Here is a 14,982-nt window from a genome sequence, read left to right as displayed (position 1 = left end):
TATGTAAACTAGAAAAAGCTGACTTAGTCAACATTACATTTTCAGCACTTACTGAATGCATGTGTTTATGAGATGTCCAAACACATTTTCTTATGGTGCCTTTGGAGTTCCTAATGTTCACTAGCTCCCTTTTATCTTTCTTCACGTTGTTATCAATGATGCTGCAATCTCCCCAGTGGTAGGTGATCATAAATCTCTAGGACGTGTCAACTACACATAGAATGGAGGGGGCAATTCTCCAATTCAAAAGCCGAAATAGTGAGCATGTGTTCAACCAGTATTGTCTGAAGAGGCATCACAGGGGAAGCAAAATTCTGGGCTGAAGGAAAACAATCACACATCCCTACCTCCAGCAGCATGACAGCATTGACTCACACTTGCCAAATTGCAGCTTCACGTGGTAAATACCACAGAAAAGGAGTGACCAGCACACCATGGCAGGGAGTGATCCCCACAGAGGAGTAAGTGACCAAGAGCTCTTCAAAATGCCCAGAAACTTCTCATGGAAGGACCTACGAGAGCAGGGGCATAAAAGGCACTTAGAGGTTTCATCTGTTGGACAATTAAGATAAAATATTTTCAAGATAGAGGACAGAGAATGTGCAACATGTGATGGTCATTAGGGCTTTATATGGCGAGCAATGGAGAAAAAATAAATGACTTAATATAGAGGACAGAGAATGTGCAACATGTGACGGTCATTAGGGCTTCATATGGCGAGCAATGGAGAAAAAATAAATGACTTAACAGGCATTTTTACATGGTAAGTGGCAAATCACAGTGATCTGCATCCACAAGTGAAGGATTAAGAATCATTTCGAGATGCTGTGAGGTTGCCTTAGCAGCCTACCCTCTTGATGCTAAGGAGTTTGAAGTTATCAGAAAAGAGCGTTTTATGTTACACCAAAACCATGACATAAAAACATAAATAATTTATCTTCTCTGGCTAGGAAAAGATAATATAGAGTCAATAGCGCCATAAGAGTCAGATGACATATGACTAAAAACAATTTGCTCAAATAGCATTTACAAGTCATAGTAAAAAAGACGCACTTTAAGAACAAAGCCTGTTAATGATTCCACATCCAGTGCACCATCAAAGAATGAACAAACAGGCCCAGCATATGACTTTAAAGTCAAATGGCTCAAAACATGTTGGAAAACTGGAAAATACACACAGAAGAATATAATACCACAGGAAAAAAATTGATACAGAGAGAAAATTTAAAAATCAATAGTAATTAAAAGTTTTGGAACTGCACAGAAAACTTGAGTGGAGCTTGACAAATGCCAAACATAAAGAAGACTCATCATATATATTGGAATATTTTCAGAAACACAAATTATATTTTTGTACCTGAGAGTTTGTTTTATTTGGGGATTTGGTAAATTGATTTCTATGGAGAAAAAACTTCTTTTAAAGGATTTAAAAATTCGTATTATTCATCAACATAAATCTTCACTTAACTCTAGGTTTGGGTTGGGAGCAATACCAAACTCTTGCCCTTTGACGACAGGTAGTTGCTATACCCATATAAGCCAACCCCTAGTTGGTTATATTACATTAACTAAATCCAGTGAATGCCAATGCATTTAATGCAAATGCTCATGTCATTTTGGTTTTGATTCCATTTACTATGAAAAAGGCAAGTATACAATCTGTGTAAGAAGAAATTGTGTGACAAGGAATATATTATTGTTTCTTCATGTTGGACCTGTCTGTATATAGTAATGATATCCAGGGTCAAAAAATTACTGCCATCTAGAAACTACTTCTCATTGTTCAGTCAATTCAATTGGCATACATTCATTTTCATCACTGTATATTCTAGCTACGGAATTAAAAAAATACACACAATTTTATTCTTGCATAAGATGAAAGTTCATTGATCTAAATTTTATTTACATAAATAAGTCAGCAATGGAATCTCATTGCCCCAGTAAAAAAAAGAATTCACAATTTTAATGTATTATAGCTATCAAAGAATTTCTGCAGCATCACACCATGTAACAGAATATTCAACAGTATTTCCCAACATTGTTGTTTTACTTTCTTCCACAGCTTTTCTTTCTTTGAGTGAAAATAAAAAATATTTTTTAATTATAAAAAAATTAAATAAGATTTTTAGTTAAATACTCTTTTTGCTTTATAGAAAATGGTATGATATAGCGAACATTCTCTAATATAGAATACGGTCTTGGTCTCATGGTAAAAGAGTCACATAATTAGTTCCTTGATTACGTGTCCCCTGTGACCTAAGTCAACCGCAACCCAGAGTGGCAAACCAGATGTTTAGAGTTCTTAGCTGCTACACTAGACAGAGCCAAATTGTGTGCTATAGACTGAGTGCCTGTGGCCTCCCTATAGTCAACTGTTGAAGCCTAATCCACAATGTGATGACACTTGAAAGTGGGGCCCTGGGAGATGAATACATCACGGAGATGGAGCCTTCATGAATGAGATTAGTGCCTCTTTAAAAGAGACCCCAAACGAGCTCTCTTGCCCCTTTTAACTCTGTGAGATTATAGTGAAAAGACATCATCTAGGAAGCAGGAAGGAACCATCACCAGATGAAGAATTTGCCAGTGCCTTACTCTTGAACTTCCCTGTCTCTGGAACTATGAGGGAGCATGGAATGATTTTCCATCTGCTTGTATCCACTGTTCATAAGCTACCCAGTCTATGACAATTTCTTTTTTTAAATTATACTCTAAGTTCTGGGGTACTTGTACAGATCATGCGGAATTGTTACATAGGTATACACATGCCATGGTGGTTGTCTGCGTCTATCCCCCTTCATCGACATTAGGTATGCCTCTTAATGTTATCCCTCTGCAATCCCCCCACACCCTGCTATCCCTCCCTTTGCCCCCCACCCCCCAACAGGCTCCAGTGTGTGATGCTCTTCTCCCTGTGTCTGTGTGTTCTCATTGTTCAACATCTTCTTATGAGTGAGAACATGTGGTATTTGGTTTTCTGTTCTTATGTCAGTTTGCTGCGAATGATGGTTTCCAGCTTCATTCATGTCCCCACAAAGGACATGAAGTCATCCTTTCTTATGTCTGCATAGTATTCCATGGTGTATATGTGCCACATTTTCCTTATCCAGTCTATCATTGATGGGCATTAGGGTTGGTTCCCAGTCTTTGTTATTGTAAACAGTGCCACAATAGACATATGTCTGCATGAGTCTTTTTAACAGAGTGATTTATAATCTTGTGGGTATATACCCAGTAATGAGATTGCTGGGTCAAATGGAATTTCTATTTTTAGGTCCTTGAGGAATTGCCACAGTCTTCCACAGTAGTTGAACTAATTTACACTCCCGCCTACAGCATAAAAGATTCCTTTTTCTCCACATCCTCTCCAGCATCTGTTGTCGCCAGATTTTTTAATGATCACCATTCTAAGTGGTGTGAGATGTTATCTCAACATGGTTTTGATTTTCATTTCTCTAATGTCCAGTGTTCATTAGCTTTTCTTCATATGTTTGTTGGCTGCATAAATGTCTTCTTTGGAAAACTTTCTGTTTATATACTTCACCCACTTTTTGATAGAGTTGTTTGTTTTTTTTCTTGTAAATTTGTTTAAGTTCTGTGTAGATTCTGGATAATAGCCCTTTGTCAGATGGGTAGATTGCAAAAGTATTTTTCCCATTCTATTGGTTGCTGGTTCACTCTAATGATAGTGTCTTTTGCTCTGCAGAAGCTCTTAGGTTTAATTAGATCTCATTTGTCTATTTTGGCCTTTGTTGCCATTGCTTTCGGTGTTTTAGTCATGAAGTCTTTGCCTATGCCTATGTCCTGAATGGTATTGCCTAGGTTTTCTTCTAGAGTTTTTATGGTGTTAGGTCTCAGGTTTAAATATTTAATCCACCCAGAGTTAATTTTTTATAAGGCGTAAGGAAGGGATCCAGTTTCAGCTTTCTGCTTCTGTGAGCCAGTTTTCCCAACACCATTTATTAAATGGGGAATCCTTTCCCCATTACTTGTTTTTGTGAGGTTTGTCAAAGATCAGATGGTTGGTAGTTGTGTGGCATTATTTCTGAGGCCTCTGTTCTGTTCCATTGGTCTATATCTCTGTTTTGGTACCAGTACCATGCTGTTTTGATTAAAGTAGCCTGTAATATAGTTTGAAGTCAGGTAGTGTGATGTCTCCAGTTTTGTTTTGTTTTGTTTTGTTTCTTTGCTTAGGATTGTCTTGACTATGCGGACTCTTTTTTGGTTCCATGTGAAGTTTAAGGTGGTTTTTTCCAATTCTGTCATTGGTAGCTTGGTGGGTATAGCACTGAATCTACAAATTACTTTGGGCAGTGTGACCATTTTCACGACATTATTTCTTCCTAACCATGAGCATGAAATGTTTTTCCATCTGTTTGTGTCCTCTATTATTGTTCTCATTGAAGAGGTCCTTCACATCCCTTGTTAGATGAATTCCTAGGTGTCTTATTGTCTTTGCAGCAATTGTGAATGGGAGTTCACTCGTGATTTGGCTCTCTGGGAATGCTTGCAATATTTGCACATTGATTTTGTATCCTGAGACTTTGCTGAAGTTGCTTATCTGTTTAAGGAGATTTTGAGCGGAGATGATGGAGTCTTCTAAATATCTAGTCATGTCATCTGCACACAGGGACAATTTGACGTCCTCTCTCCCTATGTGAATACTCTTTATTTCTTTCTCTTGCCTGATGGCCCTAGCCAGAACTTCCAATACTACGTTGAATAGGAGTGGTGAGAAAGGGCATCCTTGTCTTGTGCCAGTTTTCAAAGGGAATGCTTCCAGTTTTTGCCCATTCAGTATGATATTGGCTGTGGGTTTGTCATAAATAGCTTTTATCATTTTGAGATATATTCCCTTGATACCTAGTTTATTGAGAGGTTTTAGAATAAATGGCTGTTAAATTTTGCCAAAGGTCTTGTCTGCATCTATTGGGATAATCATGTGGTTTTTGCCTTTGGCTCTGTTTATGTGATGGATTATGTTTATAGATTTCTATATGTTAAACCAGCCTTGCATCCCAGGAATTAAGCTGACTTGATTGTGATGGATAAGCTAGGCCAATATCCAAGATGAACCTTGATGCAGAAATCCTTAATAAAATACTGGCAAACCGAGTCTATGGTAATTGGTAATTTCTAATAGCAACTCAAACTAACAGTGTTAATTTTTTGAAAAAAAAAAAAAAAAAAAAAAAAAAGCTGAGGGACATAATTTAACATCCATACTTGCTGTAAAATGTCCACAATTTTGCGGGTCAGAAAAAATTAACCAACAATCTTTTCCCACACAATCTAGAACTGGTAGTCCAATCATAATATTTGTCTGAACCTGTTTATCCACAGCTTCCTGGACATATGGAAAAAATTACAAATTAAGAATACAAAATGTCTTCTCCAATTGTTATGCTCAGTTTCATAGCATGTAATTTGCTCATCCACATGCATTTAGCACCAGTCAAAATTATTTCATAAGTGCTGGACAGATGATCACTTAAATAGAGTAGGTTGTATCTTTTAGTAACATCTTATGCCTTAGTTTCACCAGACACACATAAGATGTTATATCACTCATTAAGAATGAAGAATTCCAGAGGAATCACTGTCCTGAGATTGTTTTCATTGCTGTTGAATACTTTCACAGTTTAGTTATGCTGTCTTCAACTGCAACTGCTAGAATACACTAGAATAAATAGACCAGTTATCAATAGCTCTCTTATGACAAGGTTTTAAATCCTGTTACTCTTAACTAAGCATCCTAAGCTTCAATTTTAAGCCAAATGAAATAGAAAACATAAACAGAGCAACTACTCAGTAGCTTAACACTCATAGCTGGAAAATCGGCACTTGGATTCCCCGTTATAACAAAAATAAATGTGCAAACTAATGACAATTTACAAGTGACTTAGATATGTGTATCATAAGTATGATAAGACACTTCAAGCCTTAGGTATTATCATATCTATCAGAAACTATAAACCAAGTAGACTATATAAGGTATCCAAATTTAGTGCAGTGGTGCTGCCATTGAACAATAGGATTTAAAATTTTCTTCATAGGGCAATTTAGCAGACACCATAGAAATCCATCTTATTACCATATGATTTCACCGTGTTCTGGACACTAAATTGTGCTATCAGTTTTTATTCTCTTCCATTCTTAGGACTTAAATTTGAATAAGTCACAATTGCTTTCAGATGATATTTAATAAATATCATCTGTTATGGGTTGAATTCTGTCTCCCAAAAAATTTTGTTGAAGTCCTAACCCCTGGTTCATGTATATGCTCTCTTGTTTGAAAATAGGGTCTTTGCAGATATGATCAAGTTAAGAAGAGGTCATTAGGGTGGGTTCTCATCAAATGTGACTTGTATTTTTATAAGAAAAGCAGAAGACAGAGACCTGTAGAGAAGTGACAGTCATGTGACAACAGAGGTGGAGATGAGGGTGATACCTCCGCAGCCACAGCCCTTGGGCTACCAGGAGCTGGTGAAGAAAAGGAAAAATATTCTACTAGAGGTTTTGGAGGTAGTGTGGCCCTGCTAAAAGTTTACTTTTTTGTATTTTTAGCCTCCGGAATGACGAGAAATGAAATTTCTGTTGTTTTAAGAATGCAGTGTATGGTCGTTTGTTAAGACACCCTCATGAAACTGATACACCATCAAAGAAGTAACAGTCAAATGTAGTTCAGGGGTTTCAAAAATGTTAGAAGAGTAAATAAGAACATGAACGAAGATATCCAGCCCACTATCCCTCTGAATAATCAACCCACCCATTCCTGCTGTTACTCAGAAATCAACTTAACAATCCACAGAAATAATAAGAAATTAAGAGAGAAAATCACTTCACCACTGAAAACTTGGAAAACAGAATCTATATACAATAACCTTTGAGCATCGTTGCTACTAAAGAACATTAAAGAACTGAATACCAACTTGAAGTTTTTCTGAATAAATGATGTAGCATTAACAGTAAAGAGAATGTATTAGTAAGGGTCCTCTAGAGAAACAGACAAAGAGGAGAGAGAGAGAGAGAAGGAGAGAGAGAGAGAGAGAGAGGGAGAGAGAAAGAGAGAGTGGGAGAGGGAGAGGGAGGGGGGAGGGGGAGAGGGAGAGGGGGAGGGATAGGGATAGAGATAGATAGAGATGAGATAGAGATAGAGATAGATAGAGATAGAGATAGAGATATTGACATCAACATAGACCTAGAGAGATAGATAGAGATAGAGATTAGAGATAGAGATAGAGGTAGAGATAGATAGAGACATTGACATCAAAATAGGCCTAGACAAAGACACCATCATCAACATGAACCTCGACATAGACATAGGCACACAGACATAGAAAGAGACAGAAATAAATGGGATTGGCCTATGCAATTATGGAGGCCGAAGAGTCCCACCATGCTGTCTGCAGGCTAGGAAACAGGGGAAGCTTCTGGTTTAATTCACTCCAAGTCACAAGGCCTGAGAACCAGGGTGGGGCAAAGAGGGCTTCTGGGCAAAGTTTCAGAATCTGAAGGCTTGAGACCAGGAGAATCAATGTCCCAGGCAGGAGAACACTGATGTTCCAAGTCAAGGAGAGGGAGAGTAAATTCACCCATCCTCCTCCCTTTGCCATTTTGTTCTATTTGGGCCCTCAATGGGTGGGATGATACCGGCCCACGTGGGTGAGGGCAGATCTGTTTTACTCAGTGTACTGATTTAAATGTTAATCTCTTCCAAAAACACCCTCACAGACACATCCAGAAATAATGTTTTGTCAGTCATCTGGGCATGTCTTAGCCCAGACAAGTTAACACAAAACCAACCATCAAAAATATCATTACAGAATGTTTAAAAATGATTTGGGTGTTGTTTAGAAAATGAATAGTAGGGGACATGGATGAAAGTTGGGATAATTCTAGTCTGTTGAGACAGCATGGTCACCTTATTTTGGGTACTGTAATAACGAATAAGTGAAATGGATTTTTTTGAAAATATCCTTGAGTTGCATTAAAAGAACTTCCAAGGCTGAAGGAGAGATAGCTGTCAGAGGTAATTTCCAGGTTTGGCTTGAGCAACTGTGTCCATGTAGGCGTTATTTCTTGATGAAGGTGCCAATTTTCTAGGGTATAAACAATGGCATGAACTAATTTAAGTAAAGAAAGCTGGTGCTTGGCATAGTGTCTCCACCAGATAAACAGGACCCTTTGTTGAAACAAAATCCAAATGTTGACATTTCCCTGAAATCCAACTCTCTCAACTCTTATCATTTATCTCTTCCTCCAACTAAGATACAAGAAAAAAATCTAATAGCATTCAAATGAACTGTGAGGGAACATCCTCATTTTCAATTTTAGAAATCACTAGCATCAATTATTGGCCTCTCTTTGCTCTGTGATTAGCAAGCATGAAAAACCAGCATGAGTCCTGTGAAATTACCTTATAACATAAAGATGGAAGAAAACAGCACTAAGGAAATAGGGGAAATTAGATTTCTAAGCTTTCAAGAGTAAAAATAGTTTAGACAGCACATTTTGAATTCCTCCAAAAATTAAATAAAACAAGAAAACTGTGAAACAAGATATACACATTAGTAAATTTTAAAATAACAATTTTAAAGAAAAACAGAAATTGCCAAAATTAAACAAAATAAGTGAAATTAATCATGTCATAAGATAATTCAAAGGACATTAAAAATAAAGAGGCAATTGATTAATGGAGAGAAATAAGAAATGAAGCGATCATGTATGCCTATAATTCCAAAAAGAAGAAATATGAATAAAGAAGATGATACATAGCAAAAACAAATAAAGGAATATGTACACTTATGCATAATACCTGCAGAAAAATTTCACACCAATAGAGAATAATACATATAAGTTACATAATGAAATACGATTTAAAAAAATGTATCTGGAATGTCCTTCTCAGGCTACAGCAAACCCTACCTTCACATTTAGAAAATGGACAAAATCACTGAAATCTAAAAATTTAAAATTTTCTTTATGAAAAATGACAGTGAAAACATTTTTAAGAAAATATTATCAAAGACAAAACAGCAGGCTGTCCTACCACTTCTCTTCAGTAAACAGAAATGCCAAAAGGCAATAAAACAGACGCTCCCAGGATTCAGGGAGACAAAGCTTCACTAAGTTCAGGGCTGCCTCTCCTGCAGAGTGCAGGGCCTGGCCATGGTGACAGAAAGGGTTTCAGCCCCTATGACCCCGTCAGCAGGTATCACTGTGCCAGGAACAGCTGTTATTTATTCCAGCTCCAAGTATATTTATCAGAAAACAAGAAGGACTGAAAACAAATTACTAAATGCTTCTCTCTGAAAGTTTAAGTAGGAAGAACTGAATATACTCAGTAAACAAGAAAAAAGAAATAATGAATTAAGAATAAAAATATAGGGAATAAAAACACGGGAGTAGTTTACCTAAACCAAAAGCTAATTGTTTGGAAAGATTAATAGGGTAAAATTCTGGGACAAACAATCAAGGAAAGAAAAGGAATGGTGAAAATTGACAAACTATAGAACCAATAAGATGGATTATGTAATAATTTCATACAGAGATAAAGATGAAATTATTAGCGAAAACACACAAATGGATTTGAACAAGAATGCCAGCTATAAACCTTACCTTACAACACAGAGCAGAGGAGATGTGTGGGTGGGAGACGGGATGCAGCACCCAGTTTGCACCAGCTCCCAATCCTAGCGGGTTTCAAGCTCTGTGCTTTCTCTGGCTGGTTCCTGACTAGCGTCTACCTCACACTGAGCAGGACTAGGATTCCCCTGGATAAGGCAGAGGAAGGAATAGAGCTAATGTGGCTCTTCCTCGGCCCTTTCCTGGGTTAGGCAAAGCGCCCTTCTTTGGTTTTGGTTGCTAACCTCACATAGAGCACTGATCCCCCTCAACCTTCACATGCCTACCCACCTTACCAGCCCTGGATCCACTGAGCTCTCTCTTGACTTTTTAAAAATGGGAACATGGCAGGTGTATACCTATGTAACAAACCTGCATATCCTGCACATGTACCCCAGAACTTAAAGTCTAATAAAAAAGTTTTGTTTTGAAATAATTATAAACTCACAAGAAGTTCCATGAATAGTACCGGGTCCCACCCATCTTCCCTCAGTGGTGACATTTTCTTAAGTTATAGTACAATAATCAAGACCAAGAAGTTAATTTTGGTTCATTAATCTTAACTAGATTACAGATCATATTCAAATTCCCCACCATCTTCTAAACATGCATCTGTGAGTTTCAGAGACATTCTGTGTAATTTTATCACAGGCAGAGATTTGTGTCCAACCCCACAATTCGCTCTTGGTTTTTATGTCAGTTTCTCTAGTCATTCATACTCTCTCTTGCTTTTGTATCAGTGAAAGTTTTATTTTGAGGAGAATCAAAAGCCCATGTCACATTAACGTCTTCGTAGAATCTAGAAGCCATTAAAATTCATTATTTTATTAAAAGTCCAGCAAATTAGATAAGAAAAAAATTAGATTAAGTATAAAGATTTAAACACAAGAGAAAAGTGGCAAACAACTCCAGATAATTTTCTAGGTAGTTTTATAGACAAACTAAAAAATTCAGAAGAATCAACTGAAAAACCAGAGTTTAAATTAAATAGCCTATGTAAAATTAAAATACAGTCATGCATCACTTAATGACACAGATATCATTTGAGAATCCCATGTGAACATCATAGAGTGTACTTACACAACCCTACATGGTTTAATCTATTACACACTTAGGCTCAGTGGTGCAGTTTATTGCTCCTAAGTTATAAACCTGAACAACATGTTACTTTTCTAAATAGTGTAGGCAGCTGTAACACAATGGAAAGTATTCGTGTATCTAAACATACCTAAATATCAAAAAGTTACAGTAAAATTATGGTATAAAAGATTGCAAATGGCATACTTGTATAGGGCACATGAATAAAACTTGCAGATCTGGGAGGTTCTCTGGGTGAGTCAGGACTGAGTGGCAGATGTTTGTGAACGCCTCGAGCATTACCATACACTACTGTAGACTTTATAAACACTGCACTTAGGCTACACTGAATTACAAAAAAATTGTTTCCTCAATAATAAATTAACCTTAGCTTACTGTAATTGTTTTACTTTACAAGCTTTCAAATTGTCTAACTTTTTAACTGTTATGATCACATTTAGTTTAAAACAGAAAAACACTGTATAGCTGTACATATTTTCTTTCTTTATATAATTATTTGAAAAACTCTTCTCTATTTTTACTGTTTTTCACTTTTATTTTATTATTTTGTTTTTGAAATGGAGTCTCAATCTGTTGCCAGGCTGGAGGGCAGTGGCGCGATCTCAGCTCACTGCAACTTCCACCTCCCAGTTCAAGTGATTCTCCTGCCTCAGCCTCCCGAGTAGCTGGGACGACAGGCACGTGCCATCACACTTGGCTAATTTTTTTTTTTTTAATTATAGATGGGGTTTCACCATGTTGGCCAAGATAGTCTCAATCTCTTGACCTCATGATCTACCTCTCAGCCTCCCAAAGTGCTGGGATTACAGGCGTGAGCCACGCGCCCAGCCTCACTTTTAATTTTTTTAAACAGAATCTAAAACTCAAATGCACACATTCGCTTATGCCTACACAGGGTGAGGATCATCAATATCACTGTCTTCTACCTTCACATCTTGTCCCACTGGAATGTCTTTAGGGGCAATGACGCACATGGAGCTGTCATCTCCTATGATCACAATGCCTTCTAGTTACTTCCAGAAGGACCTGCCAGAGGCTGCCTAACAGTTAATATTGTTTTAATAAGTAACAGGAGTACATTCTAAGTTAATGATCAAAATATAGTTTGGTAAGTAAATAAGTCACCTATTATCATGCACTGTATGCAATTGTAGGTGCTGTATTCCTATACAACTGGCAGCACAGCAGGCTTATTTACGCCAATGTCACTGCAAGCACTTGGCTAATGTGTTGCACTGTGGTGTTATGATGGCCATGGCATCACAAGGTGATGGGAATTTTTCAGCTAGATAATAATCTTACGGGACTACTGTCATATATGCAGCCCATTGTTGACTCGAAACATCATTAGGTAGTGAATAGCTGTAAAAATATCTAATACATACGCAAACACAAATTAGAAAATACTGACATAAAATATTAAAGTAACAAAATAAAATACCTATGAAAACTATAGATACTATAAAACTCCAGAAAAGATTTATGAAAAAAATCAAAAATTCTACTAAGGACATAAAGGTAACCCAAATTACTAGAGATATTACATCCATGGATTGAAGATTCAATATGACACATATACCATCTCTCCAAAATAAACCCATAAGTACAGCATAGTCATAGATGAATCTTTAAAAGGACTTTTTATAGACCCTGATGAAACAATCCTAAAATTTATATAATACATATATACACAAAAAGAGCCAAGGCTATTGTGGAAAAAAGCAAAAGAGGAGCTTTTCCTTCAAAATATCAAAACACACTTTATATTTCAAGTTACTACAGGAGTTCAGGATTTGTATTAAATGACTAGATGAATGAAATAGAACTTAGGATATGGAAACAAATATATATATGTATTATACATAAACATATGTATATTATGTATCTATATGTATATTCATGAAGTTGGAAGGGGAGGAAAGGGCTCGTAAAGAAGTCTCCAGAACAAAACCTAGCAAGGATTGATAAATATTCTTCAAAAAAAAAAATAGGTACTTTGAAATGTACTTAAAAGCAAAGTTTGAGGATAAAGAAAAGAGATTTAGAAATTATGTTCTACATGTATAACAAAATAATGTTAGTAAAAAATAAAAACTACAAATTAATTTTTAAATGACCACATAAAATAAAAGCAGTATTCTAACAATAGTAAAAATTAAACATTTGATAATAAATGGAAAGCTCTTGAACTTCATTAGTATTACAGAATATGAAATCTAAACTGCAGTTAATGTTTTCATCCATTTAATTGTCAAAGTTTATGGTTTTATAATATCTTAGCTGGCAAGCCTGAGGAAATGTGTATCCTTACACATTCATGGCTGACTGTCAGTTCATATAGTTCGTGAAACAAAAAAACCCTGTCCACCTAGAATTCTATATTCAATCTGTTCATTAAGTAGGACAAGCAGGCTTACATGTGTCACAGAAAACGAAGAAAGACAAGAGCAGAAATATTAGACTTTTAGCACAGATTATATTTTGGAATTTATTTAAATTACTTAAATACAAGATGAATCTATCCAATTCAAATTAAAGTTAATATTTTGTTAAAAAGCAGAAAGTGTTATTTAAAGAAATCCTTTAAAACTGCGTCAATGAGCACATGTCTAAAATAGGTAAGCCCTTACAACTCAATGTACTTTTGTTTTTTATGTCAATTCCTGTATTACACGGAAGGAGCAAAGATTAATAATTTGTCTCAAAACTACATCACTTTAGGCTACCATGTCTACAATTGATGCATAATTATATTTTTTAATGTTTTTTTGGGAAAGCAAAACAAAAATTCAGTACAAACACTTTTTAAAATAATTACTTTTTTCATTGAATAGAAAGAAAGTAAAATGAAATAGGTTGTAGTTTGGGGGAATAGAAGAGAGTGGAATGGAACCTTGATTAGTTAAAGTATTTTAAAGAAATTTAAAATCCACCTGGCACTGAGATATAAAAAGCAATGAAGACTGAGCTGCTGCACTGACATTTCTTTCTGGATTGCAGAGGATTGTAATGACTCATACTTCATTGCTATGCCAGTCTATCCTTCTGGCACATTAAGGTTAAAACAAATGTAAAAGCAAACTTCAAAGCGCATGTCAGTGTAGCACTGGCAAGTTTTAGTGACCTGTCACGGTGACATAAACCCCAATATGCCCACCTGGAAGTTCCCCAGGCAAATGTATCTAACGATAGGGGCTTCAGGACAAATCTATATCAAAATGAAATTGAAAGTGGCTCGAATGTTACCTGGCAGCATGGAGGCTGACCTTCACAGGCATTGGATGACAAAGGATGGCTGAGTCACCAGGCACAGTGAAATATAATTGGTGTGAGAGATTTTAATAGAGTATATGAAAATATGTGTGGAGACAGATAGGGATTGTCCCTTCTATGCATTTTTCTAGTAATGGTAGTTGTGCGTGTGTGTTCAATGAAAGAGTGGGCGATTTCAAATCAGCCTTCCTAGAAAAGCAGCAGTATCAAATAGAAAACAATCATAAAATACTATGTATGTGTTTAAAAATGAATTTTCCCCATACAGATATTGTCAGGTTGAAAGACAAGATTTATTCAGAGGACTGGAGCAAACTGAAGTTTGCTAGAAATTTATTCCTAATTCTGCTATATTATGATACTATACTTTTCTCTGTAAGAGAACATACACGCATGCTGTGTGTGTGCTTACATGTGTATGTGTTCAGTCTGTGCATATGCATATGCATGTGTGTGTGTGAGCACACACTTGTCCATCAGGAAGAGAAGGAACAATGGATGCGAAAAGACAACCAGGAATATTATTGTCCCACATTTTCATATTGCTCATCAGTGGTGGCTTCTAAGTTTCTACCAAGGAAGCCTGAAAGAGAAAATATTGGTGGAACTCTCTGTGACCCAGCATACCATGTGCTTCTTAGATGGAGTGTCCATAGGGTACTTTGCGGAGCTATTTGAAATTTCATGGTGCATGCAGCCTTCCAATGCCCTCCTTTGCACTAACATTGCTGCTGATGTCAAACATTCTTAGCACTTCATGCTAATGTGACATAATTAACCATGAGGCATGATAACCAGGATACAAACACAATCTCTCATAGAATGATGATAAACATTAAATGAGCATATAGTGGTAACAAATGTCAAGCAGAACCTGGTAAGAAGTAAACACTCAATAAATGCCCTGTTATTATTCCAATTGTACAATACAGGTGCCTCTCAGTGTCCCCAGGAGATTGGCTCTAGGACCTCTCTCAGATACAA

The sequence above is a fragment of the Sapajus apella genome, unplaced genomic scaffold (assembly GCF_009761245.1).
Source record: "Sapajus apella isolate SASKATOON/1434 unplaced genomic scaffold, GSC_monkey_1.0 scaffold82, whole genome shotgun sequence".
NCBI classification, from domain to species: domain Eukaryota; kingdom Metazoa; phylum Chordata; class Mammalia; order Primates; family Cebidae; genus Sapajus; species Sapajus apella.
Note: the sequence above shows the minus strand (reverse complement) of the source record.